Source organism: Cynocephalus volans, chromosome 4 (assembly GCF_027409185.1).
Source record: "Cynocephalus volans isolate mCynVol1 chromosome 4, mCynVol1.pri, whole genome shotgun sequence".
NCBI classification, from domain to species: Eukaryota; Metazoa; Chordata; class Mammalia; order Dermoptera; family Cynocephalidae; genus Cynocephalus; species Cynocephalus volans.
This window is the reverse complement of record NC_084463.1, coordinates 137,734,542-137,760,521: the sequence shown is the minus strand read 5'-3', so window position 1 is coordinate 137,760,521 and position 25,980 is coordinate 137,734,542. Positions and strand designations below refer to the sequence as shown.

General features: G+C 33.2%; 1 pseudogene; it reads right to left on the bottom strand.

The window, feature by feature from the left end:
* Nucleotides 1–24,207: 24,207 nt before the first annotated feature.
* Nucleotides 24,208–24,930, bottom strand: LOC134376433 (proteasome subunit alpha type-2-like; annotated as a pseudogene).
* Nucleotides 24,931–25,980: the final 1,050 nt, after the last annotated feature.

Genomic DNA, 25,980 nt, shown 5'->3' with positions numbered 1-25,980 from the left:
ACTAAAAGGAGTGGGGATGTAGCTGTAAAGGAGGAGAGTTTATGTATGTTATTGAAATTAAGGTGGTATAAATTCAATTTGACTATTATAACTTTAGGATGCTAAAAGTATCCCCATGGTAACCACAAAGAAAGTAGCCATGGACTTTAAACACACACACACACACACACACACACACACACACACACACACAGATATTAGAAAGAAATTTTTTAATTCCCTATAAAAAATCACTAAACAAAAAAGAAAACAATAATGCAGGAACTGAAAAACAAAATACCTATAAGGCTTATAAAAAACAAATACTAAACTGACAAAGTTAAGTCCTTTCTTATCAGGAATTATTTTAAATTAAAGTGGATTAAACTCTCAAATCAAAAAGATTGGCAGAATGGATAAAAATACATGATCCAACTTTCTGATATCTACAAGAGACTCACTTTAGATCCAAAGACAGGAATAGATTGAAAACAAAAGCATTGAAAAAATTTTCATGATAACAGTAACCAAGAGAGAGCTAGGTATCTATGCTAATACCAGACAAAGTAGACGTTAAGTAAAAAAGTTTCAAGATACAAAGTGGGATGTTTTATATGAGAAGACTTTGAAAAGTTCATGGAAAAACAAAATTAAAAGATAAAAATAAAAAAATAATTATATTTCTCAACATAAGCTTCATCAAGTTCAAGACACTTTTCTAAGCAATGATACCAACCATTTAGTCCATCCCTAAAGAACTGAGCATCCTTGGAATTTAATCATTACAATGCAGTCCCTTTTACAAAATTAACTGGAAAAACAAAATGGGTGCCCTTTAAGGATTTTTTAAGATTAGGAATCAAAAAGAAGTCAGAAAAAAAGCCAAATCAAGACTAGAGGTAAGTACCTAACGATTTCCCATTGAAAGCCTGGCGAAATTGTTTGATGAGAGGAATGAGCAGAAGCACTGTCATGATGAGAAGGACTCTCTTGTGAAGCTTTACCAGGAGTTTTTCTGCTAAAGCTTTGGCTAACTTTCTCAAAACATTCCCTAAGCAGATGTTGTTATTGTTCTTCACCCCTCCAAAAAGTCAGCAAGCAAAATGCCTTGAGCATCCCAAAAAAACGGTTGTGATAACTTTGCTCTTGACTGGTTCACTTTTGCTTTGACTGTACCACTTCTACCTTTCAGTAGCCCTGCCTTTGATTGTGCTTTGTCTTCAGGGTCATCCTATAAAGCCATGTTTCAACTTCTGTTATAAATTTTCAAATAAATGCTTTAGGATCTCGATTCCACTTTAAAAAAAATTTCACTGAAAATTCTGCTCTTGTCCATAGCTGATGTGGGCACAATAGTTTGGGCAACAAACAGAAAGTTTGCTCAACTGAAATTTTTCATTCAAAATTGTGTAGGCTGAACCAGTTGAGATGTCTACAGTGTTGGCTATTGTATCTGCTGTTAATCATCACTCATCTTCAATTAGGGCACATCAAGATTAATTTTTTCCTTGCAAATTGATGCAGATATCCTATTGCTGAAGGCTTCATCTTTAACATCATCTCATCCCTTCTTAAAATGAGTTATCTATTTGTGAACTGATGATTGTGGGGAAGGGCATCGTCCCCATAAACTTTTCATAAAGCATCAATGATTTCACTATTCTTCCACCCAAGCTTCGCCATCAATTTGATGTATGTTCTTGCTTTAATTTTAGAAGAATTTATGTTGCTCTAATAGGGGCTCTTTTCAAACTGACATCATATTTTTCTTAGTGCCTCACCCTGGATCCTGTTCAGACATATTATAACAAGTTAATTTGAGTTTACTTTGGTACAAGAAAAATTTGAAGTCCATGCATAGTTTTTTCATAATATGCATGTTTCATGAACTTTTTGAAGACCCTTTATATTAATAAAAGGGATGGTACAGCAAGAAGATATAAAAATAATAAATATTATTACTTTTTTAAATCACAGATCATCAAAATCTATGAGACAAAAATGGACATAATTAGAGGAAGAAATAGAGAGTTATATATTAATAGTTGGAGACTTTAATACCTTACTCTCAATAATGGATAGAACAACCAGATGGAAGATAAGTAAGAAAACAAAGGACTTAAAAACATTATAATCTAACTAGACCTAACTGACTTTTACAGAATGCTATACACAACATTAATAACATATAAATTCTTCTCTAGTGCACATGGGACAGTTTTTAGAATAGAGCATATGTTAGGCCACAAATTAAGTCTTGATAGATTTTTTTTTTAAAGATATATATAATATAAAGTATCTTTTTTTGACCACATGTGATGAAATTAGAAAACAATAACAAAAGTAAAACTGGAAGATTTGGAAATATGCAAAAATTAGAAAGCAACTCTTAAACAGCCAGTGGATTAAAGAGGAAATTATGAGGGAAATTAGAAAATACTTACTGAGGAACAAAAATGGAAATACAACATGCCCAAATTTATGGATTTCAGTGAAAGTGCTAAGGGGAGAATTGATAACTCTAAACACTTATGTTAAGAGACAGGAAAGATCTCAAATCAACAGTCTAACTTTACAACTTCTGAATAAACAAGAAAAAAAAAAGACCCCAAAAAACTAAGCCCAAAGCTAACAGAAGAAAGAAAATAATAAAGATTACAACAGAGATAAATGAATACACAATAGAAAAACAATAGAGAAAATTAACAAAATCAAAAGTTGTTTCTTTGAAAAGATCAACAAATTGAGAAAACTTTACCAAGATGGAATAAGACAGAAAGAGGGAGGACTCCAATTACTAAAATCAGAAATGAAAGGGGGGACGTTACTACTAATTTTACAGAAATAAAAAGAATTATGAGAGTATTATGAGTTAGCCTAGATAAAATGGACAAGTTCCTGGAAACACAAAAACCACCAAGAATAAATCTTTAAGAAATAGAAAATCTCAATAGGCCTATAACTAGTACAAAAATTAAACCAGTAATAAAAATCTCCCAACAAAGAAAAGCTCTGGACATGGTGCCTTTACTGATGAATTCTACCAAACTTTTAGTGAAGAACTTACAAAAATTCTTCTCAAACTTTTCCAAAAATTATGAAGAGGGAAAACTTTCTAACTAATTCTATGAAGCCAACATTATCCTGCACTATGATCTGGATGCCAGTGACCCCCAGAAATTTGTATGTTGATACCTAACATCTAAAGTTATGGTATTAAGAGGTGGGGCCTTCTGGAGATCATTAAGTCATGAAAGTTCCGCCCTCATGAATGGGATTAGTGCCCTTATAAAAAATACCAAAGGCATCTAAATAGACCCTTATGTCATATGAGGACACAGCAGGAAGGAGCCATCCTTAAAGCCTAGAACAAGCCATTATCAAATACCGATTCTCCAGGCACTTTGATTTTATGTTTCCCAGCTTCCAGAACTGTGAGCAATAAACTTCTGTTGTTTATAAATTACACAGTCTAAGATATTTTGTTATAGCCACCCAATGAACTAAGATACTCAGATATCAAAGCTAGACAAAGACATTACAGGAAAAGTATACTGTAGACTAATATCTTTCATAAACTTTGATGAAAAAAATCATAAAGAAAAAATTAGAAAAACAAATTCAGCAGTCTATACACCATAACCAAATAGGATTTATTACCAGAATGCAAAGATGGTTAAACATATAAAAATCAATTGATGTAATATACCACATTAACAGAATGAAGAAGGAAAAACATGATTATCTCAATTAATGTGAAAAAGTATTTTTTTTTTTTTTCGTTTTTTCGTGACCGGCACTCAGCCAGTGAGTGCACTGGTCATCCTTATATAGGATCCAAACCCGCGGCGGGAGCGTCGCCGCGCTCCCAGCGCAGCACTCTACCGAGTGCGCCACGGGCTCGGCCCTGAAAAAGTAATTGATGAAATTCGACATCCTCTTGTGATAAAAGCACTCAGTAAACTAGGAATAAAAGGAAACTACCTCAACACAACAAAAGCCATAAAAAAACCCCAAAGCAAACATCATTCTCAATGGTAAAGACTAAAAACTTTTCCTCTAAATCAAGTAACAAGGCAAAGATGCCTACTTTTACCACTTCAATTCAACATAGCACTCTAAGCTCTAGCCAGTGCAATTGGGCAAAAAAGAATAAAAGAAATTCAATTTGGATAGAAAAAACTAAAATTATCATTTCTTACAGATGATCTGAGCTTATATGCTGAAAACCTTAAAGATCTCTCACACACAGAAAAAAAAACTGTTAGAACCAATGAATAAGTTAAGCTAAGTAGCAGAATGCAAAGTAAACACTTTTAAAAATAATAACTTATGTTTCTGTATACTAACAATGACAACCTGAAGAGGAAATTATGAAAATAATTCCATTTACAATACCATCAAAAAGAATATAATACTCAGGAATTAACTTAACAGGAATTAACTTAACCAGGGAGGTGAAAGACTTGTATAATGAGAACTATAAAACATTTCTGAAAAAAATTAAAAATGACATAGATAAAATGAAATGCATCCCATGTTCATGGACTAAAAAATTTGCTATTGCTTAAATGTCAATAATATCTAAAGCAATCAACAAATTTAATGCAAGCCCTATCAAAATCCCAATGATATTTTTTGCAAAATTAGAAAAACTCATTTTAGAATTTTTATGGAATCCCAAGGGACCCCAAAGAGCCAAAACAATCTTGAAAAGAAAAAGGAACAGAGCTGGAAGACTCACACTTCCTAATTTCCAAACTTATTACAAAGCTACAGTTATCAAAGAAGAAGATATATTTGTATACCCATGTTCATAGCAGCATCATATACAATAGCTAAAATAAGGGAGAAATCTAAATTGTCCATGGCTGAATGAATGGATAAACAAATTGTAGTGAGTGTGTGTGTGTGTGTCTGTATGTGTATAGATATATATGCACAATGGAATATTATTCTGCTTTAAAAAAAGAAGAAAATTCTGACATATGCTACAGCATGTATGAACCTTAAGGACAGTATGCTAAGTGAAATAAGTCAGTCATAGAAAGAAAATTTCTGTACAATTCTACTTATATGAGATACTTAAAGTAGTCAAAATCATAGAAACAGAAAGTAAAATGGTGGCTGCCAGTGGCTGGGGGAAAGAGAAATGGCGAATTATTATCTAATGGGTATAGAGTTTTTGTTTTACAAGATGAATGTATGGATATGGATATGGATAGTTGTGATGGTAGTACAAGATTATAAATGTATTTAATACCACTGAACAGTACACTTAAAAAATGGTTACGATGGTAAATTTTATGTAATGTGTACTTTACCACAATAAAAAATAATTGGGAAAAATAGTAATGAAGTCTGATAGAAGCAGGTTGCTTTCTTAGTTAATGTTTCTCAGGATTTGAATCCTTATTGTGCCAATTATCTCTGTGATTCTAGGCTAATTTTTTATCCTCACTCAGTCTCCTTTTTCTACCTGTAATACAGAGACTATAATAATATCGATCTCATGGTATTATTGTGAAAACTATATAACTAAATCAGAGTATTTAACAAGAACTTGAGAAATCAAAGGTGTGTATAAAATGCTATAAATCACAGAATGTTGTTTTGATGAGTATTCACACTTTTTATTATACGAAACAAAGACCTTGCTTTGCATCATTTCATAGGGCAATTGAAGTTTTTAAAACATAATCACTTTTGCAAGTCCAAACGGAATAATCTATCTTTGGACCTACTTCAAATAAATGGGGTTAAATTAAGCCAATTCATTTGCCTACCTAAGAAAATCCCTATAACACTTTCCAAAACCCATGAGTGCTCTGAGCATTTTGCATCTCATGGGTTGGGGCAAATGCCTTGCTGGCATAAGCTAAGTAACTGTGTCCTTCATTGCATCAGATGAAGCATTCCAAAGTAGCAAGGCATAATGGCTTCCAGGCACTTTGGGAACAATTGTCATGCCCTATTAACAAACATAAAGAGAACAGTATGTTTTCCTCTGTTATCCAGGGCTGTACTTTTTACTGTTGCCTCTGTAGCCCTTTATGGTGCTAAACAGCAGGCAAAGCGACAGTGATAAGTTGAAGGCAACTTCAAGCTTCAGATTGTACCCTAGCAATAACCACATGCTGCCCAGAGCTAAAAGATCGGTCTCCTTTGCTTTTTGTAGTCAAAATAATTTGATGAAAAAACACTGACAAATATATCCAGAAGTTGTTTGACTTTGTTTTGAGATCTCCTTGGATGAAAAATCTAAAAATATACCTTGTAGGCTTGTAACATTTGGCAGAGCTATTTATTACAACGTGCACACATTGGACCCTAGCCAAAATGGAACGTGGCTCCACATGGTTAATGAGTTTTGATTATTGACATCTTTATGAAGTTGTTATGAAAAACATAGGAAATGAAAGCATAAATAATTAGTAATTAATTAGAAGCCAACCAAAATAATACTTTTCTGCAGAGATGGATACCCTTTTATCAAAGAACTAGTAGTTACCTCACAGCATAATGTCCTCAAGGTTGATTCATGTGGTCACCTATGACAGAAATCATTTAAAAATTTCATAAGATAGTAGATCATATGTTCTTACCACAGTAAAACAAACAAAAAGTGAGTAGTCATTTGCCAAGGTGCCTGACAAACTTCTGAGAACAGTTACCAATATGAAGCAAGGGAGAAGTCTGTATCTACACAGCTGCCCAAGAAATGTTTAAAAAAGAAATTATAATATATTATAATATATATAATAGTATTATCATATTAATTTCAGTGAGTAGTTAAATATGAAAAATATTCTAATTTGAGAAAGATTGTTAAATTTATAATTCACATAGTATGCACACTTTATGCATACTAAATCAACTTTACCTATACTTAAATTATTTCTATTTGGTATCTGCTGTTATAAGTGATGATGTCTTTGATTATAAGTTAAAGTTTGGGAAAATCTTGAAAACTTATCTTTTTCTAAAAATAATTTCATCTTTTATTCCCTTTTCTTCTTTCTTCTACAAAACTATCTCTTCTTCCTTGTTATTTACATTATTGATATTGCTCATTGACGATTCTAGGGGATTTTTGTTTGTTTGTTTGTTTGTTTGTTTGTTTGTTTGTTTGTTTGTTTTTGGTCTCACATAACTTAGGACTGTCCCCACAAAATGCATATACATGATTTGATTGTGTTTTAATCTGTCAATGTGACCACATTTTTTTTCTGCCCTTTGTTAATATTTGATAATAATTTTAAACTCTCCCTGACCCAGAATATCTGCTGGATGATGGTGATCTTCATTGTTTTTCAGGTGGCAACCTTCAGCAAAACTCACATTTTTACACATGTATATCAGTCAGGTCTTCAACTAAGTAGTCATTGTCAAAATATTTTTGGTTGGACTGTTCCTCACTTTGCAATTGTCTTGGAACAGAGTCCCATGTTACAGATGTCCTATACCCAGTCAACAGGAATGATACTAGTATACATTTACTCTGTCGACTGGTTCTTTTGGCAACTTGTAGGGACAACAATTTAGCGTATAGTCTGTAATGCTAATATTAAATTAAGGATTTCACACAAAATCAAAACAGGGTGGAAAATCTGATTCAATTAAGCTGCTAATCGAAAATATATAATACAAAGGTTTTTATTTCATTTTTTTTCTTTTTTTGATTGTGACACTAGTCACACAACTATAGTGTGTATAGACTGGGTCTTCATCACTTTAGAGACAAACTGAAAGTTCAATTTGTGGTCTGCCTAAAGGAGTGTTTCTTCACAGTGAGTCCTTCATATGTTAAAAGAGTAGACAATAATAGATTAGAAATTTCCTTTGTGATAAAAGCAAGTAACCACGTGAAATCAAAAGACCCAGTTACCACCAACTCTTCTAATGAGTCAACACATTTCGTGTTTTGTGAATGTGTGTGTGTGTGCATGTACCCCAAAATAGTAGCAGGTTATTAGAAACTATTTTACTACAAGTTGCACAGAATACAGAAAGTGGAATTTCAGTTAAATTTAGGCTTAGTCAAGAGAAGAGATTTGTTGTACTAAGTAACTGTGAAGTATTTTGTTCCATACATTTATGCTAGTCAGGTCTCAATCTCCTGGGTTTAATTACGAAGCAGATTTCATTTTATAGAGTAAGTTTCTTTTGTGTGAAAGTTTACATAGGGCTATTCTAGAATAGAACATGTGAAATAAACTGAGAAATTTGGCTGTGCTTTAATGAAAGACTATTTTTTTCTTTACATTAAAATTAGTTACTGAAACCAACTGGTAGGTAACTGAGGAAAACCAGCTGACACTCAATGAATAAATTACCTGTAGTTTTTGAAAATATGAAAGAATTTTTTTCTTGTAATCCTACATTGAAGGTTTCTTTGTATATATTTCCTATGGTTTTCAAATTTAGATTTAATAAAAAATGAAATTAAGTACTTTGTCAAAAGAAATCTAGGGCAGACCAATTTATAAAACAGATACAGAGTTGCTCCATTTAAACAGATGATCTCCCGCACATAGTTCTCCCATTTACTTTCCATGCACACATGCATGTGTTAAAAACACACAAACAGTCTCACACATGCACACAGAAAAAAACTGAGAGGAGAGAGGGAGAGAGAGAGAGAGAGAGAATGAGAGAGAGAGAGAGAAAGAGAAAGCAGTCTCTGACATTCTTCTAAAGACTTAGGTCCAGAAAACCCAATTTTAAGATCTCTGCTCTATATTATTCCCACCCTATGGCTGCAGTTTTTGCTTCATAACTATGGGTTTTCTAATTTACTTGTAGAATTATTATTCATAAAATCAATGATAATGCAGATATGTATTTTTATCCCAAGTAATCACTTGGTTTAGTGGACTCACTTACAACGATGAGCACCAACAAATATTGAGTTGAGTGACAATGAGCCTAAATAATAACTAATGTTCGCAAAAAAAAATAAAAGTTTGGTTCCACTTCTAAGTTATTTATTTATTCTAACTCATTTAATCTTTAAGCAATCCTACAGTATTGCTATTGTCATTCCCAAGTTACAGACGAGAAAAGCAAGGCAAAGGCAGAGTAAATAACTTGCCCATGTTCAGGTAATAAGCGGTGAGGTTTAAAACCTGAACTTCAGAGAAGAATTTGAATATTTATGCTGCTTTCCATCTTACAGGACTTTTAACCAAGCAATAATATAAGAAATAAAAATTAGGGAAGTAATTAGAATCACGGAATTGTTCACACTTGGGGACATTTGTAATTACACACACACACACACACACACACACACACACACACACACACACACACACACACACACGGGAAACTTTACAGGCCAGCTGAAGGAATGTTTAAAAGAACATTCACTTTGTTAACTTGTAAGTGACATTTCATAAATGTTGAGTGCTTTCATTTATACACAGTCTATTCAACTTTTCTATAAATATAGGAACACTCTGTTACTCTCCATAAGAACAGTGCTCCAATTTGGTAATTGCTTTTTACGCAATTACCAGAGTACCTTATCCCCTGCTTCATGCCACTAGATTAATTCAACAGTTTCTATTTCAGGATATACTGTCCAGGGCTTCTTGAAATGAAATTACAGTGAATCTCCCCAGACTTAACAAGTCATCAAAATATTTGAACAAGTGCTGCTTTCTCCAAGAACAAGACATTAAACAAAAAATGCCCTCATTCCTTCATTTAAAGTGTGTAAATATTGTTAGTACATGGCAAGGAATAATGGTGTTTTGCTAGCATCTTTTCCATAAGCTACACTTAGACACACTTTGTAATTTCTAGGGCAGAAATTGGATGAATAAGGGTTCTTTTCCAGAATTACCTTATTATCCAGTCATGGTGGAACCAAAACAGTTATAATCAGAAGACCTGAGGATTTCCCAAACTCTGTACAAAGCAACACTGATTTCATCTAACAAACCATTATATTTCTTGTACCTGGTGCTTTGCAAGCATCATGTTAGGCATCTAGAATACCAGCCTAAATAATATGTGGTATCTTCCCTTGATGGTTTTGTAGTCTATTAAATTAGATCAGATAAAAATAAAGTGCACTAATATATGATGAGTTTAAGATAAGAGACTGAATAACATGCTATGTGAGGAAATCAGAGGAACATTAGAGTAAGTCATCGATTTCAAAGCCAGGGTTGGATTTCTTATAGGAATGCTACCTTACCTGAGTTTTCAAGTTAATTTTGGTAAAAAATGTACAGTGTAAGGCAGAGAAATTGGCCTCTGTCAAATCACAGTAGCATGAAACCATGGGACTTCCTCAGTAAACTTTATGTGATTTATCATGGTAAACTTCATAAATAGAAATGTGGTTTGACATGAGGCTGAAGAAGAACAAATGTGCTAAGCTATGGAATTTGGAATCGATCCTGAAAGTTGTACAGAATTACTGAATCACTTAAAGCTTAATATAAGCATGATGGTAATTTTTAGAGCTTAATATAAGCATGATGGTAGTATTGTGGATGTATTGAAGAGGATCCTGATTAGAGGCTGGAAGTTTAGTTTTACTATTGTACTAATCCAACATTTAAGAGGCAAGAACTTAATGTAGTATGAATAGTGATAAAAGTAACACTTGTGAAAGTAGAAGCTCTAAAGCATGTTCAGATTCAAGGTATGAAAGAGGGTGGCTAGAGAATGAAGAGGATAGAATGAACTCCCAGTTTTCTGGTTTGGATAAATATGTTCTTTCTGATAGTATTTACTAAGAAAAAAGATTCTGGACTCAGCAAAAGATGGAAATTTTGGTTTCTGATATAGTAGGTTTGAGGTGGCAGTGGAATATTCCAGAAAAATGGCTGTACTACGCCTAGTTCAGAAGTCCGTAAGGAAGATACAGACCCAGGAGACTTAACATTGTACATTGTCATAAAAGTCATGGCTTTCAATGAGTTCACCTATTAGAAATGCAGACATATAAGGGGCAAACTGATGAAAAAGAAACCACATGAGAAACTGATTAAGATTTGCTTAGGTAAATATGACAATGGTGTTTAGTAAAATGGCTTATATTAATTATTGACTAAGGGCCTAGATACCAGAGCCACACTGCCTGGCCCAAAATCTGGCCCTGTCTTTTCCTAGATATGTAAATTTGAGCAAGTTGCTTAAGCTCCTTGAACCTGTATATTAACTGTACGATGGCAATATTGATAGTACATTCCTCACAGATTCAATATTAAATTATTTAAATTTCTGGCATATGGCAAAAACTTGATAAATATCGGCTCTTAGCATTTTTCAAGTTTCAAAGTACATCAACTCTTTACCAATTAACTAAAAAGAAAATAAAATCAAGAAGAAAGCAAAAGGAAATTGACCACTAGGGAAACTGTTTAAGGCCAGTTTTATAGAGAAGAGAATGAGGCTGATGAAGGTCCGATAGCACATGATTAAGTAGTTGCAGAATTGAGTCTCAAATTCAGAACTATCTGATTTCAAAGTCAGTATTCTTAAATATTAAACATTAAAGAGTGGCTACCTGTTTGTGAAAGATTGGCTTTTCCCTAAAGGTGGGATAAATAATGTATCAACTATTGGTTAATTTGTATTCAGTGTCCTTAGATAATTAATCTTATGTATCGAGACACTGATGACAGAGATTTTTAGCCCACTCCATGTTGGGACTTAGGCAGATTGCCTTTGCACCAACTTGGTGGCCGACACTAAGGCAAAGTGGGTAGCAGAGTGTAAATGGTCAGAAGAATGTGCTGGGTTGGATGATCCCCAAAGCAGTTCAATAGCAGCTGAGTGTGCAGCTACATCTGCCTTTCTGGGGTTCTGCAGTGGGAATACCTGTTTGCTAACTTTGTGGCAAAAGATACTGGTGTCCTCTGCAGAGCAGGCCATGTGGGACCATGGTGGTTCTTGTTACGTGTCTGAGACCTTCCTTTTTTTCTAGTTGTCTGTTGATGTCTTAGATGTGCCAATCTCATCAGATCCTTTCTATGTGGTTACTCCCAATTTTGTTGCTCCACCGTATTGATGCAGATTCTTTAACGGACCCTTGAGTCCTCTCAGGGCTACTTTGGTTTGTGGATGGCTGTCTATATTTGTTTCTTTGTGGGGGAATAAAGGCTGGTATCTCCTACTCCACCATCTGGGTAATGACACTCCTCTGTTTGTCTAAAGTTCTTAATATAATAACTAAAATATCAGTTTAATAAATATTATCCATTATTGTTAATATTCCCAATAATGCACAGCCATTACCTCTACGTGCTTACAATTACAGTAGAGAATGATAAGTCTACTAAACATTTAAGTACAAGGTACCACAGGATCACATTAAAGGGCTTATGCACAGAAGAAATTTAGTCATAAGTTCAGTTATGTCAAGGTCGCTGTCAATTCACTGTTTTTTTCCCCAAAATCCATAATAAATTTTCACTGAGTATACATTGAATGGATACATGCATGAATGAATGGATAAATAAATGAATGAAGGAATACTTAATATGTTATCTAAGATTAGAACTAAAAGATTCAGTCTAACATTAAAATCTTATTGTTTCAGTACTTCATACAGAATAGCCACTAAACTATTTGCTCAGTGAATGGTTAGCAGAAACCATATGCCTCACTGAATTTGGGACAAATGTTCTAAATTTCCAATGTATTGAGGTCATTCCAATTAATAAATTTATAAAAATAAATATCAGTTCCTACAGAGTCCCTTCTCCTGGTATCCAAAAGCCTTTGTTATTGACTCCTGTCTTTCTCAATTTGAGTTCATCACTAAATGTGACAATTCTACTTAAAAAGCTTACTGAAAGAAGTCATAAGAAAAATATTAAATGAATCCCTTTCAGGAAGTCATAGCTTACTGCAAGAAAGAAGCTCCCTCATCCCCCAATTACTTTGTTGTGAGGCCCCCTCCCACAAGAAATGCACTTACACACCCCTCGTGCAGAAAAGGCAGTTTATTCACTCCAGCTGGCCAGCGTCCATCTCCCAAGGAGCAACCAAGGAAGAGCGGCATTGGGCCTTGCTCGTGTGTGGTTTTTAAAGGCAAAAACTATATCCCATTGGCATACGGGTTTGTGCAGGTACACAAAGCAAGCTAGGGAGCTAGGTCACAGAGGCCAGGAATGAGCCATTAGAGCAATCAAGCATACAAGTTTTCGTTGTGTATGTTCCCATGTAATAGTTCACTGTGTATGGTTCCTGTCCCCATGTAATAGTTTACTGTGTATGGCTCTTGTTTCTATGCAATGGCTTTTGTTTCTGTGAGAAGGTCAATGGTCTCTCCTGCAGAAGGCGGGGGGGGGAGTAGTCTGCAGGTCAGATGGGGTAAAATGGAGTTACTTAGGTTAAGCAAGCAAGTCTATAGAAGCAGATAGCGTATGTGATGAGGGTGTAGGGAGCTCTATTTCACAAAGAGCAACACAAAGAAATTAAGGACTTACTTGAGGAAAATTCCAGTTTGTGTATATGAGCAAAAGTAAAAAAAAAAATCATTAAATATAAGAGTAACTCTAAAGCAGTGGTTTGTAATATACAGCAAGTGCGAATGTAGCAAATATACTCCAAATGGGAATTGAGAGGTGAGTCCAAAATTAGTCTTTAAAAGTCATTTTAAAATCATGATTTCATTATTATTCTATCAATACATTTTGAAAGTTGTTCCCACTTTTGACCTAAATGCCAAATCTGAAGTCACCTATGATAACAATTGCTGTTTAGCACTTAAGAAGTCCTGAAGATAATATATACAGATTTAGGTGATTATATATAGAAAGGAAATGCAGTTTTTATTGGTTTGCCCACATTTCTAAGAATTGCTTTAACTATGGATTATTCTACAGTGTGTCTGGTGAGTAATTCAATAGTATGAACCATAATCCTCTAAAACTATAACACTCTTTGCCCAATCAGTCTTCCCTGCATAATATTTACTATAGAAAACACAAAGAGATAGGCAAAAATATGCACATGTGTATAATATTATTAGGTGTATGAGAATCATATATGAAAAATAAGAGAAAAATAAAATTAAACTCAACAAGCATCACTTTTCGAAATGGACTGCAATATATGATATTGACCAGAAGAAAAAGAAACTGAAGTTCATGTGAACAACGCTAAGGTGTTGATATGCAGTCATTAGACACAAGTTCCTGAAACACCCAAATTTTACCTACTATAAAAGCCTAACATATCAGCCTTAAAAAGCTTTCCACTAGGTAGTTACTAAACTTGAACTTTTTACCTTAGGTATTAGGATTCTTCAGTTTATTGTCATCAATAGAGCTGAGCACTGAAAATAGCTGCCTTATTTTTTCAAGAGTTGGCTTTAGAATCGAGATGAATTGGAGCAATCAATAGTTCAATTATATTAAATATTTTGATTTTATATGTTACAAAAAAGGCCTTGAATTTCCATGTTCTGTATTTTCAGGTATTTATGTTTTTAAGATGATAAACCTAAGAAAAGAGCCAAGAGTGAACTTTTTGTTACAATGTGGGTTTGGGGTCATGAGTATAAAATATTGATATTTTCATAAAATAGCACCCATAACAATGATAAAACTGACAAATAACATTGATGGTTATGTGCCAGCGTTCTCTGTTTTTGCCTGCATGTCCCATTTAATCTTAAAAAACACAAATATGTTATTGGTGCTATTACAACTTTTATTTTACATGTAAGGAAACTGACGCACCGAACATTTAAGTTGTCCACGTTCACACCGGGGGCAGGGATACGATGGAATGTGGGATAACTTCCTCCAAAGTTCGCCCTTGTAGTCAGGCTGGAAACAATTCTCTCATCTGGTGCAACACTAAGGACTGTGTCTTCATTTCTGATTTTGAAATGTTGATGGTGAAATGCACTGATCAGGCTGGGCACAGACCAAGACTGATCACATGGACTTGTGAGACTTCTTTGTAAAATATTGATTTACTAAGGGTAGGAGAGAAGAGATATGTATTGCTAGATGGATTCTTAGCATAAAAATGAGAAAGGAGGAAGTAACTGAAGACAAGTAGTGAATTTTCTACTTATCTGGACCAACAACCTGGTCTAATTTCTGTGAAATCAACATTTCCAAGTCCCAGTGCATGTAGACTCTGAAAATCATCATTGGTAGATCACAAATGTTTTTAAAGGTGAAAGAATTAAAACAAAACAAAACTAACAAAGACACAGAATTGAATAGACTATCATTTTTGCATATAGCTAAGAACATATTAATAATCTACTAAGTAAGTTACCAAAGGCCAATACATTTACTATTCCTAAATTATATTTTCATTATTGGAGGTATTAAGGCTCTAATGCAGCAACCTAATGAGTTAGTATGTATTTACATGCAGATGGCTGGAGATTATGCATTATTCAAGAATGCTGTCTTAGTAATGTATTGTCTGTGATACCTTGAGTTTGTCTTGATTTTCATTTGCTGCCTTTTTAACTTTTTAATTATAAATCATTATCTATTTTGTATTTTCTAGGTTGTTTGTACAACCCTATAGCCATGTACTGATGCCTATTTGCATATTTGTGGTCTATAATTTTCCAATAGCTAGGCTGTAAGACATTTATTTGTTGCAATTAGAACATGAATCTTCTATATCCTTATTGCTAAAGAAAATGGATACCTATTCTCCCAAAAATTGTCTGTAGAGTGTAATACTTCATTGGTGATCTGCTGTATATGGGTTTGGGCAAAATGCATACCAAAAATTTCAAAATAATATTAAAGTAAGTATAGTAAAGTTACTTCCTTATTTTTAAATTGATAGGTCCTTTTTTATAATATAAAACAAGGAACATACACTTATAGTATGAACCATATAACATTTTCAAAAATATAAATTCATATACCTTTTTTATTAGCTATCTATTTTAGCACAATAAATTATCACCAAAATTAGTGGCTTAAAACAGCAATAATTATTTATTCCCTCACAGTGTCTGAGGGTCAGTAATTTCAAATGGATAAAATGGGCATGGATTGCCTCTGCTCTGTGATGTCCAGGGCCACATCTGGAACCCTGAAGTTTGGGAGACTGAGATCATCCAAGGCTTGGCTAAGCCTGGAAGATTCACCTCCAAGTTGATTCAAGAGAACACGATGGAAGTGGCAATTCCTTTTAAGATCTAGCCTCAGAAATTACACATCATCAATTATGCAACATTCTGTTCATTAGATAGAGTCAGTAATCAGGCTCACATTCAAGAGATGGGTACTTGGATAAGAACTGCAGAATTCTCAGCATATACTGATTCTCTCCAAACTCCTTTACTAAGGGACTTGACCAAATTCTTACCTGGCTTCTAGAAGCATAAGGCTATGTCCCTAGAATAACCCCAGCCCCCCTTAAACTGCCTGCCTGAGAAAATTCAATACTGTCAAGAAAATTTACTATTTGTTCCAGCCAATACGCACCTGATAATGAGCCTCTGACCTCCTTTTTTTTGAGCATTTAGTAAAAGGGGCTTAAAATTGTAAATGTGGATCTCTTGCATTAGGGAGAATCTCTCCCAAGGATCTGAGAACCTTTCCTTTGAAATGCAATTATTGGGAAGGATAGGCCTTTTTCTTCCAGTCTCTATAGGAGGATAGAATCTTAACTTAGATAACAGCCTACTAACAAATGCAGAGGGCCTAAGCACACTTGCAGGGACCCATCCTTTCTACATTTTTACTTCTCTCATTCTCATGAACCTCCACGTTCTCCCCTTTCTCATTATGCCTTTAAAACACCCAAATCACCTCTGCACAAATTGGAATGGAGCTCAGCTCTTTCCCCTACTCTCAGTAGTTAGGAAATAAAATTTGTTTTTACCTCTTTAATATTGCTGTGTTTATGTTTGATGGGGCAAGGCATGTGAAAGTATTTAAAAATGACCATAAAGTTGCCCAAGTAACTTTTTTTTTTTTTTTTTTTTGGTTTAGTGGTACCAGGGGAATATACTTGGTTAGAAGCCTCCATTTATGGATGTTATTGGCATCCATGTAAACAGATCCATCAAGTGACTTTTAAATAGAGGTCCTCCTTAAGGAAGTGGCAATGTCTAAACATGAGCAGACTGGTTTCTGAGCACTTATAAGAAGCATCCGTGAAAACACACACACACACGGAGAAATAAATTACAAAATATAACCTTATCTGAGTTCCTGGAGTTGCTCAAGTCATTGGATTGAACTGGAGAAATTTAGTTGTTCTTATAATTATTATTATCCTTTAAGAGCATAATTAGAATCATATGCTGGTAAGACCTTAGTACAGTTTGGTTATATTAGTCATACTAAGAACAGTTATTAGTGTATTAGTCTGGTTCTGTTGCTTATAACAAAATATGCAGAAATTGTTAATTTATAAAAAAACAAAATTTATTGCTTACAGTTTCTGAGGCTAGGAAGTCCAAAGACAGGAAACACATCTGGTGAGAGCCTTGGTGATGTCAACAGTGACAGCGGAGTATCACATTGCTAAAACAGTGGAGCAGAGAAACTCTCATGTGCTGTCCTATAGAGCCTTACAAGCCGTGCCCCTGACCACCATTATTAATCCATTCACTATGGCATGGTCCTATGCTCTATTCACCCCTTCAAGGACACACCTTTCAATTACCATAATAGGATTTCCCACTTTCAACAGTTATAGTAGGGGTTTAGTTTTGGGGGAACATTCAACCCAAGGCAACTAGGAATCAATTGCAAAAAAATGAATGCTTTGTAAAATAAGAGCACATTAGTATTAAAACATATGAGACAGTATTTTGAGGAAGAAATTCCTGTGTAAAAATCTGAAGAAAGATGAAGCACAACTTTCCTATGATCTCAGATATTAAAATTAAGACAGCAGTTAAAACCAAGACAGTAGTCAAGTTTTCAATTAAAAATAAGAAGTTATTCTAGGACAATACATCACAGGACATGAATTGAAAAAAAGTAGACTTGAAATGTAAAATTTTTTTTAGATATCTAGAAGTCAACTATGTAATTGTACATTGACCAAATAGTCCTTACTTTTTGCTTTTTAATTGATATTTTTCAATGTGCTATATTCATCACAACTACTGTTACTTATTCACCCCATTTACAATATATATTGAATGTATTAGGTATATAATCATAAGCTCAAATGTAAGCTCAGCAGTTACCAGCCCTCTTTTCTATGCAGTCACTTATTTCATTACTAATTCATGTATGGTTTTACTAAATCCCTGCTGGTGTTTTAGATTTCACCATCACAGAAGAACACTATTTTCCAGACTTTTAGAAAAGGTTTACATCAGTTTGAAAACAGCATGAAAGCAGGTAAATTAAAGATTGATTGTTCTCATCACTGCCTGATAAATTGTTCAAAATTATTCTTGTGGGGATTCCATGCATCAACTTCAGCCAGTGTAGTTTAAATAACTTAATTCTAAAAAGACAAATCTTTACACTATATTTTCAGAAACATATCTTTCTAGTGACCAAAAGAACACATATAAAATAATAACTTGCAGAATCCCAAAACATCATTTTAGTAAACTGTTATACTTTCAAAACCTCAAATTTCACTTTTCATTTTATTTAAAAGATTATTTTATTTGAAAAACCAAGCAAACACAATTTTAGCATGTCCACAATCACTGTGATTTATAATCACTTAAAGAAATTTTCTTTGAAATAAAACCTGTATCGAAAGTTATAGAGCTTATGCTTCAAAGGTAAAAGTATTGTTGGAAATCTAGAGACCATACATACAGATCATAAGCCCCCCATTTCTTCTTTCTAAAAGAATGCTTTATTTTTATGTTTGTCTAAACTGCTGCCTTTACATTTCATTTTGTGACTTCTTCCCTTATAGTTATTTATGTCATCTTCTCTCAATATTTACAAGACACTACTCTGCCTTTGGAAGTTGTCAGTTCTCTGTCCTTGTAAGTTGTTATCATCACATAAAAATAATTTTTAAAATATTTTATTAGTGGTAAATTTAAATGTAGAAATGTATACAACTTAGCACATGGACAGGGAGCAAAAGCATCCTCCTGCACATTTATTCTCTTGTGGGGAAAAGAAAGAAATAGTATAGACTTAAACAATGGTCTTTTGGGGATAAGCTATTCTGCTTTCAGCTTTCTGGTTTGCAGAACCCATGTGTACAGTGGTATAAAACATAGCAAACTTGTATTCTGGCAAAGGCTTTCATTGGAATTTAACAATCCTTTTGTTCATTCCTTGTTTCTTCCCTATTAAATCAACCAGATCTGCTGCTCCAAAGTATCTTTTTCCCTCCTCTTTTCCTTGGCTGACCTCTCCTACTCAGGGTAAATAACATCATCATTTTTATAAAGCTTATTGAAGGAATGCAATGTGAATCTCTAGAGAGGGGGCTGGAGGGAGCGTTCCTTTTTTTTTTTTTTTTTTTTTTTTTTGGCATTTTGCTGCTTCTTTCTTTCTCTGCCAAAATTTGTCCACCCCGTGTGAATATCTAAATTCATGATTCAATACTATTTAAATCATTTCGCTATTTTTTACTTTTCTTCTTTAATTCTTTTCTTCTATATTATATATTACGCTCTATCTCTCTGACTTCAAATCTAATCAGAATATTTTTTTCTCATTTGTCCACTTCAAATGTTAACCTATATCTGTCTCTTTTTACCACTGACATTCTTCAAGGAATGGTTTACTTATATCTCCTTTCCTTCTTGATCATTTTTTACATTGCATTAAGTCCTTGCATTCTCTCTCCAAAGTTATCTATATTCTTATAGCACCTGAATTCAACTAGAGTACTTATTCGCTGTTTGCGACCTCAGCGCAGACTTTGCCACTATGTTCTTGATTTCTTGATCTCTCTCATCTTCTGAGATCCAAGATCTAATAATAATCTCATCCTCCTCTCATCCACTTGCCCCACGTTTTCTCTATTTTGCTGACTTATTTCCAGTTCAAAATCATAGCATTTGCAGAGAAATCACCCTGAATTTTCTCTTGGTCTATGTTTTACCTCAGAGATTTCATTTACTCTTCTGGCTTTAACGTTCAACCTAAGAAGATACCTACTAAATCTTTAAGATAAAGAGAAAACTTTTTGTCTGTATGTTCTACTGACACTTTAAGTGCAGTCTGTCCAAAACTGAGTTCATTATTTCTCATTGTTAACCAGCTCCTCAACTTGACATCCTTGATTTCAGTTTTGGCGTGATGAAATAACTCATCTTCCATTCTAGAAAAAATTCTGTCCTTTTATTTATTATCCACACCCGCCACTTTGTTTTATTATATCTTAGAAATTCATCTTCTCTAAATGTTTTTTCTGCTACCTGTAGTTTTGATATCCTACCCCCTTTTGTTTTCTGTGGGCTACTTCAAGGGTAGACTTCTGTTTGATTTCTTTACTTCTCATTCTCTTGATCACAATTTGAATACCCGAGAAACCGCGTTTTTATCTCCAGACATACATATTATTTACAGTTGAAATTTTACTTCCAGTGCACCTTGATGTGTCCTACCTATCATTTTTCTTTTTTTCTTTTGGTAATATTAATCATTTCCTATTAACTAATTTTACTGTTATTACACTCTGCTGAAGATGCCTCTCTAAATCACAGCAAAGATCCTGCTTTTAACCCACTTATCCAATATTAGGTCCTATCATTTGAGTCTGTTCACTGGAGTCTAGGATATTTATTAAATTCATTCTCCACCATGCCTAGTTATCTATTAAACTCATCTGTTGATTTTTAATTTCAGTGATAGTATGTTTTTATTCCTAGAATTTCAGCCTTTGTTTTTAGTATACAATATCAGCCTATGGTAAATTTCTACCACTTTTTCCACCATTTTCCTAATGTATTAATCATAATTATCTAAAATAACCTTGGGTAAGCCCAATATTTAAATAACCTATAAATTTATTTCAATTGTATGTTATTTCTTTTTTATTTTTGGTCATTTGCTCATTTTTTAGTATACAGTATAATTTTTATGAAAAATTTCAGAGCTGCTGCATCCTGTTTCTTACCCTAAAATGGGTTGCATTTTCTTCTGAGTGGCAGAATACTAGGAATTACTGTGATTATTTCTCTATTTAATTTTTGCCTTTGCCCCTAGAGTTTAGTCCTTTCTATTAAGGTCATTTCATTGAATGGGGACCTAAGCCTCTGCACCTTACAGGGCCTTGAACTTCTACCATCTGAACCGAAAACCTAGAAGGGTGACCTAGCCATCTCACTTTAAAGAGGTTTGAACTTCTATCATCTTACCTAAAATTTTAGCCTGAAGGGGTAACCTACCTAACTCCTTGGGGGAGTTTCAACTCCAACATCTCTTTCCCTCAGAAAAATATAGCTGCTTAAATGTGTGTTTATCTTTTGAGCCAAATGATTCCTATTTTCTGCTAGGCTGTAAAGAGCTTTACCTTACGCATAAATAACTTTGGAGTCAAACATTAAGAAGAGATTGCACAAATTTGGGGGCTTACTTATTCCTCTTTGATCTCCTATTCCCCAGTAGTGTTGGCATCCTAAATTTTAGTCTCTGTCTAAAGTTTAGTAATTAAGGTTTCCTCTTGTACTTTATCCCTCCAAACGTCCAGCTGGCAAGTGTGCTCAGGAAAACTCCACGGTAAACGTGAAACTCTTCCCATTGCATATTCTCTCAGTGATTGTAGCCCTTATGAGTCATGCTTGCATTAATTTCTTTCCAATGTCAGATACCAGACAGTTGTTTTATGTATTTTGTTAATTTTATGGCTAATTTTTTCAGAAGGATTAGTTAATACATGCTATTTTATCACTGTCATTTTGTCCTTTTACTCTTCTTTACATTTTGTAGAAAATATGTTATCACCTCTTCCTGAATTGTTTTGATAGAATTCACAAATGAAATCATCTGGGCCTGGAAGTAACTTCACTGAAAGTGTTTGCCAAGAAATTTTATTTTTCGGTAGATATAGAAATATTCATATTTTCTGTTTTTTTCTTGTATCACTTTTGCTAAGTGGCATTTTTCAAGAAATCGGTTCATTTCATGTAAGCCACCAAGTGTAATACGATGAAATGCTCATAATAATTTCTAATGAGTCTTTCATTGTATGTAGGTTTAATTATTAATATTAACTGTAGTTTTCAAAGTTTTAAATGGAAAATACCATTTTATATTTCAAAATTCAAAAAATATCAAAATAAAGTTTTCCTTTCATCCTTGCCCTTCAACATTCCAGAAGCTTTTTATAAAATTTAGAGGTTGCTAAACATACTACTCTGTACCTAAATTTTATTAGTATTTTTTCAGCAGACATTTCTATACTAGGACACAAGACAATTTCTCATCTTTTTTTAATGGATATTTAGTACAGATACAAGTAATTTATGTACTCCCTGATTGATGAACATCTATGTAGTGTCCAAGCTTGTCACTATCAAAATGCTGAATTGAACGATACTTCTTGTGTGTACTTCCACACATACAAGGGGTCTTCAAAAAGTTCATGGAAAGATTTGTATTATCTTTTAACCCTAGTTTTCTGCTGTCCTTTTAATGTACCCTTATATATGAGTTTATCTTTAAAGTAACTTTCTATAAATGTAATTGCTTAGTCAAACACATTTGTGATTGTGAGAAACATTTCCAGATTTTCTTTTTTAGAGATTTGTCCTAATTTACACATCTGCCAACAATGTCTAAGTGCCTGTTTATATATTGTCCACTCAATTAATACCAAAATGAAAAACAATAGGTTCCGAATTTAATTTTAATTTGCCTTTCTGCTTTTATGAGTGCAACTGAGTTTTTTCCTATGTTTAAGGTGATTGTATTTCTTATTTTCTAAGTGTTGTTCTTTTCCCATCTTTTTATTAAACTTGTCGTTACTTTCTCTTTAGTTAATTAATAAGTGCCCTTTACATATGAGAAACATTTTCTTTTTGCTTGGGAAATAAGTTATAAGTATTTTCTTACAATTTTTAGTATGCTTTTGCTTTTGCTTGTGATGATGTTTTGCAATAAAGATTTTATTATATTTGTATATGGCAAAAGTCAGTGTTTTGCATGTAGCAATAACATGTTTATTTTTAATGCTGCAAGATATTCCATGATGTGAATATGTCACATTTAGAATGCATTACTTATTTTGATTTTGACAAACATTTCAATGTTTCCAATTCAAAGCTAATGTTTCTCTGGAGATTTTGTACAAGTCTCTTGGTGAACATCTGCACACTTCTCTGTTGAATGCCAGGAGTAAATTTGCTGGTATTTTTATTGGCTATTTTCTTGTTCAGTTTTAGTAAATAATGTCAAAATGAGTTTCAAAGAAAGATACAATTGTTTCACTTTGTCACCAACACTTTATATTATGACATTAAAGTTTCACCTTGCTGGTATTTATGGTTGGAATATCTCATTGAGGTTTTAGTTCTCATTTTCTTTATTACTAATAAAGTTAAGCACCTTCTCATATGTCTATAAGCAATTTAGCTATCTTTTAAAAATTCTGCAGTTTAAAAAAAAAATCCTTGGTTAAATCTCTTTTTCTTAATTTGTAGAAATTTATATATCCTGTATAGATCTTTTGTAGTTATGTGTGTCATATATTTTATCTCATTCTATCCTTTTTTTTTGGTCTCAATCATGGCTCTTAATAAACAAATAATTATTGCAGTATAAATAATCAGTTTTTTTTTTCTTAATGGCTAGCTAGCTTCTTCAAATACTGTTTAAGATATCTTTACCTTTTCAAAATTCATGGAGATATTTTCCTATGCTATCTTCTTGAAGATTTATTGTTTTTCCCTTCTCATTTAGATTTAGAATCTACCTGGAATTATCGTTTGTGAATAGAGGGATGTAAAAATCAAGTTTTTTTTCCCTTTGTAAATATCCAAATATCCAAACATAATTGATTACACATACTATCATGATCATCAACCAAATATTCAAATATGGTTATATCTATTTCTGGGCTCTGTTTGCCCAGAAATATTCATTGATTCACACATCCTTACATATGTATGTGTTTCTTGTAATAATTGAAAAATAATTTTAATCAAGTGATTTGTTTGAAAATTCTAACTATATTCATTGTTTTAAATTTAGTAGCTTATTGTGATTTTTAAGTGTCATTTTAAAAACACCAGTGTATTAAACCATGTATAAATAAGTATACAAAAAGTCTGCGAAACAAAACATATTTTAAACATATTTGAGTAGATAGATAACTTTATTACTATGTTATGGCAACTAAGTAATCATTCATTTCACTTGAGTAAGCATCTGAAATCCAGCCTCATTGCAGATGCCAACTTCTATGTTTTCTGCCATCTGCTCTTCAAAGGTCTCCTTTACGGTTAAGATGGCTGTATGAATAGCATCTTCAAGTTCCAGACCTTCATTATACCTTTTCTCAAGGAAAGTTTTCATATTCACATAGTTCTTTCCCATTGCTGTGGCTTTCCAGGCAAAGTAAGTTCCAGATGGATCTGACTGAAATAAATATGGCCATCCCTCATTCCAACCATAAATAAATAAGAAACTCCAAGTGGACAAACACCACCTGACTAGGATGTACGCTTGCAGCACAGAAGCTATTCTCTGTACCAGATGAGCTGTGGGAATGTGTTCTTGGTAAAAAAAAAAAAAAAAAAAAAAAAAGACAGTATTACTGAACTAGTTTTTGAGTTTTGTGTACAAGCACTCTGTAATCTGGGTCTGTGCCACTGTACACCAAACATATATTTTTGGTAACTGATTCCACTTTGTGTACACTTCATTCATTATACAGAATGGACTTCTGTTTCTTCTCGGTTGCTAACAGCACACCATTTTCAGCTTTAATTTCCACTAACAGGGCTCCTCTAGCTGCAGCAGCCAAAGCATATTCAATCTTGACAAGTTTACCAGACAATCTGAATGTAGTCAGCGAAAAACTGTACCTGCACTCTGCAAACATCACCCTGGGAGCCCTATATTATATCCTTAACTTTTACTCTAAGTCATTATCTATTAAATATTTACTATGAATAAATATGGAGTTAAGATTTTCCATTTTCTTCTCCTCCTGTTTTCCTCATTATCATCTGATTTTATGTCATTTTATTTGTGTTTAAACTGTTAAATATATTTAGACCTCAATTTCTCGATTTATTACAAGTATCTTTGCCTCTAGCTAAAGACAAGGAAGTCGGTACATCTTACTTTTTTTTTGCCTTCGTTTATTCCTCTTTTCCTGTGTTAGTTGTATTATTTCTACTTCATCAGAGTTTATAGCACTACTATTCTGTTCTGGAACAATCATCTCCTTTTCTGTTGTATCCTAATTCCTAAAGACAAACAGATTATTTTTCACCACCAGTTATTTTACCTTTATAGTTATCTCTTGGTTTTCTTCCAGTAAATTATATAAAAATGGCCTTTGGAAGCAATTTCCGTTTTTTAGATATTTGAAGCTAATTTTCCTTAACATTATGTTTAACCAATAGTTTGATTTAATTCATTTTGTTTGTTTCACTTTCTTTCTTCGTTGATTTGGTAAGCATTTTCCCACCATCTGTTAACGCTGAATGTTTCCTTGCAAAAATCTTATGCCATTTTACATGTTTGTCTGGTAGAATGAATTTATCTTTTGCTTGGCTGCCCAAAATATTTTTTATTTACTAACCAATGCTAATTTATTTTCTAGGATATAATTTTATGCTGTTTTTTTTGGGTCAATATTCTCTGAAATGTGGTATAAATAAAATATAGATTAATTTTTTCTTTTAATTTCAGAAATAAATATTGTATCTTAAAATTCTTATTCTGTTTTATTATTTAAATGTTCTTGTTTAAGGACTTTGTGTATATATTGAATGTTCTTTCCTATCTATAAATTACTTTCTCTATTATATTTTTTTCATTTTTAAGTTTATTTAATTTCATGTTCATTACCATTTTTTATTTTTAGTTTCCAGTTTTTTCCTGTATTTTTAACATTGTTTATCCTCCTTAGTGTCTTCTCTAC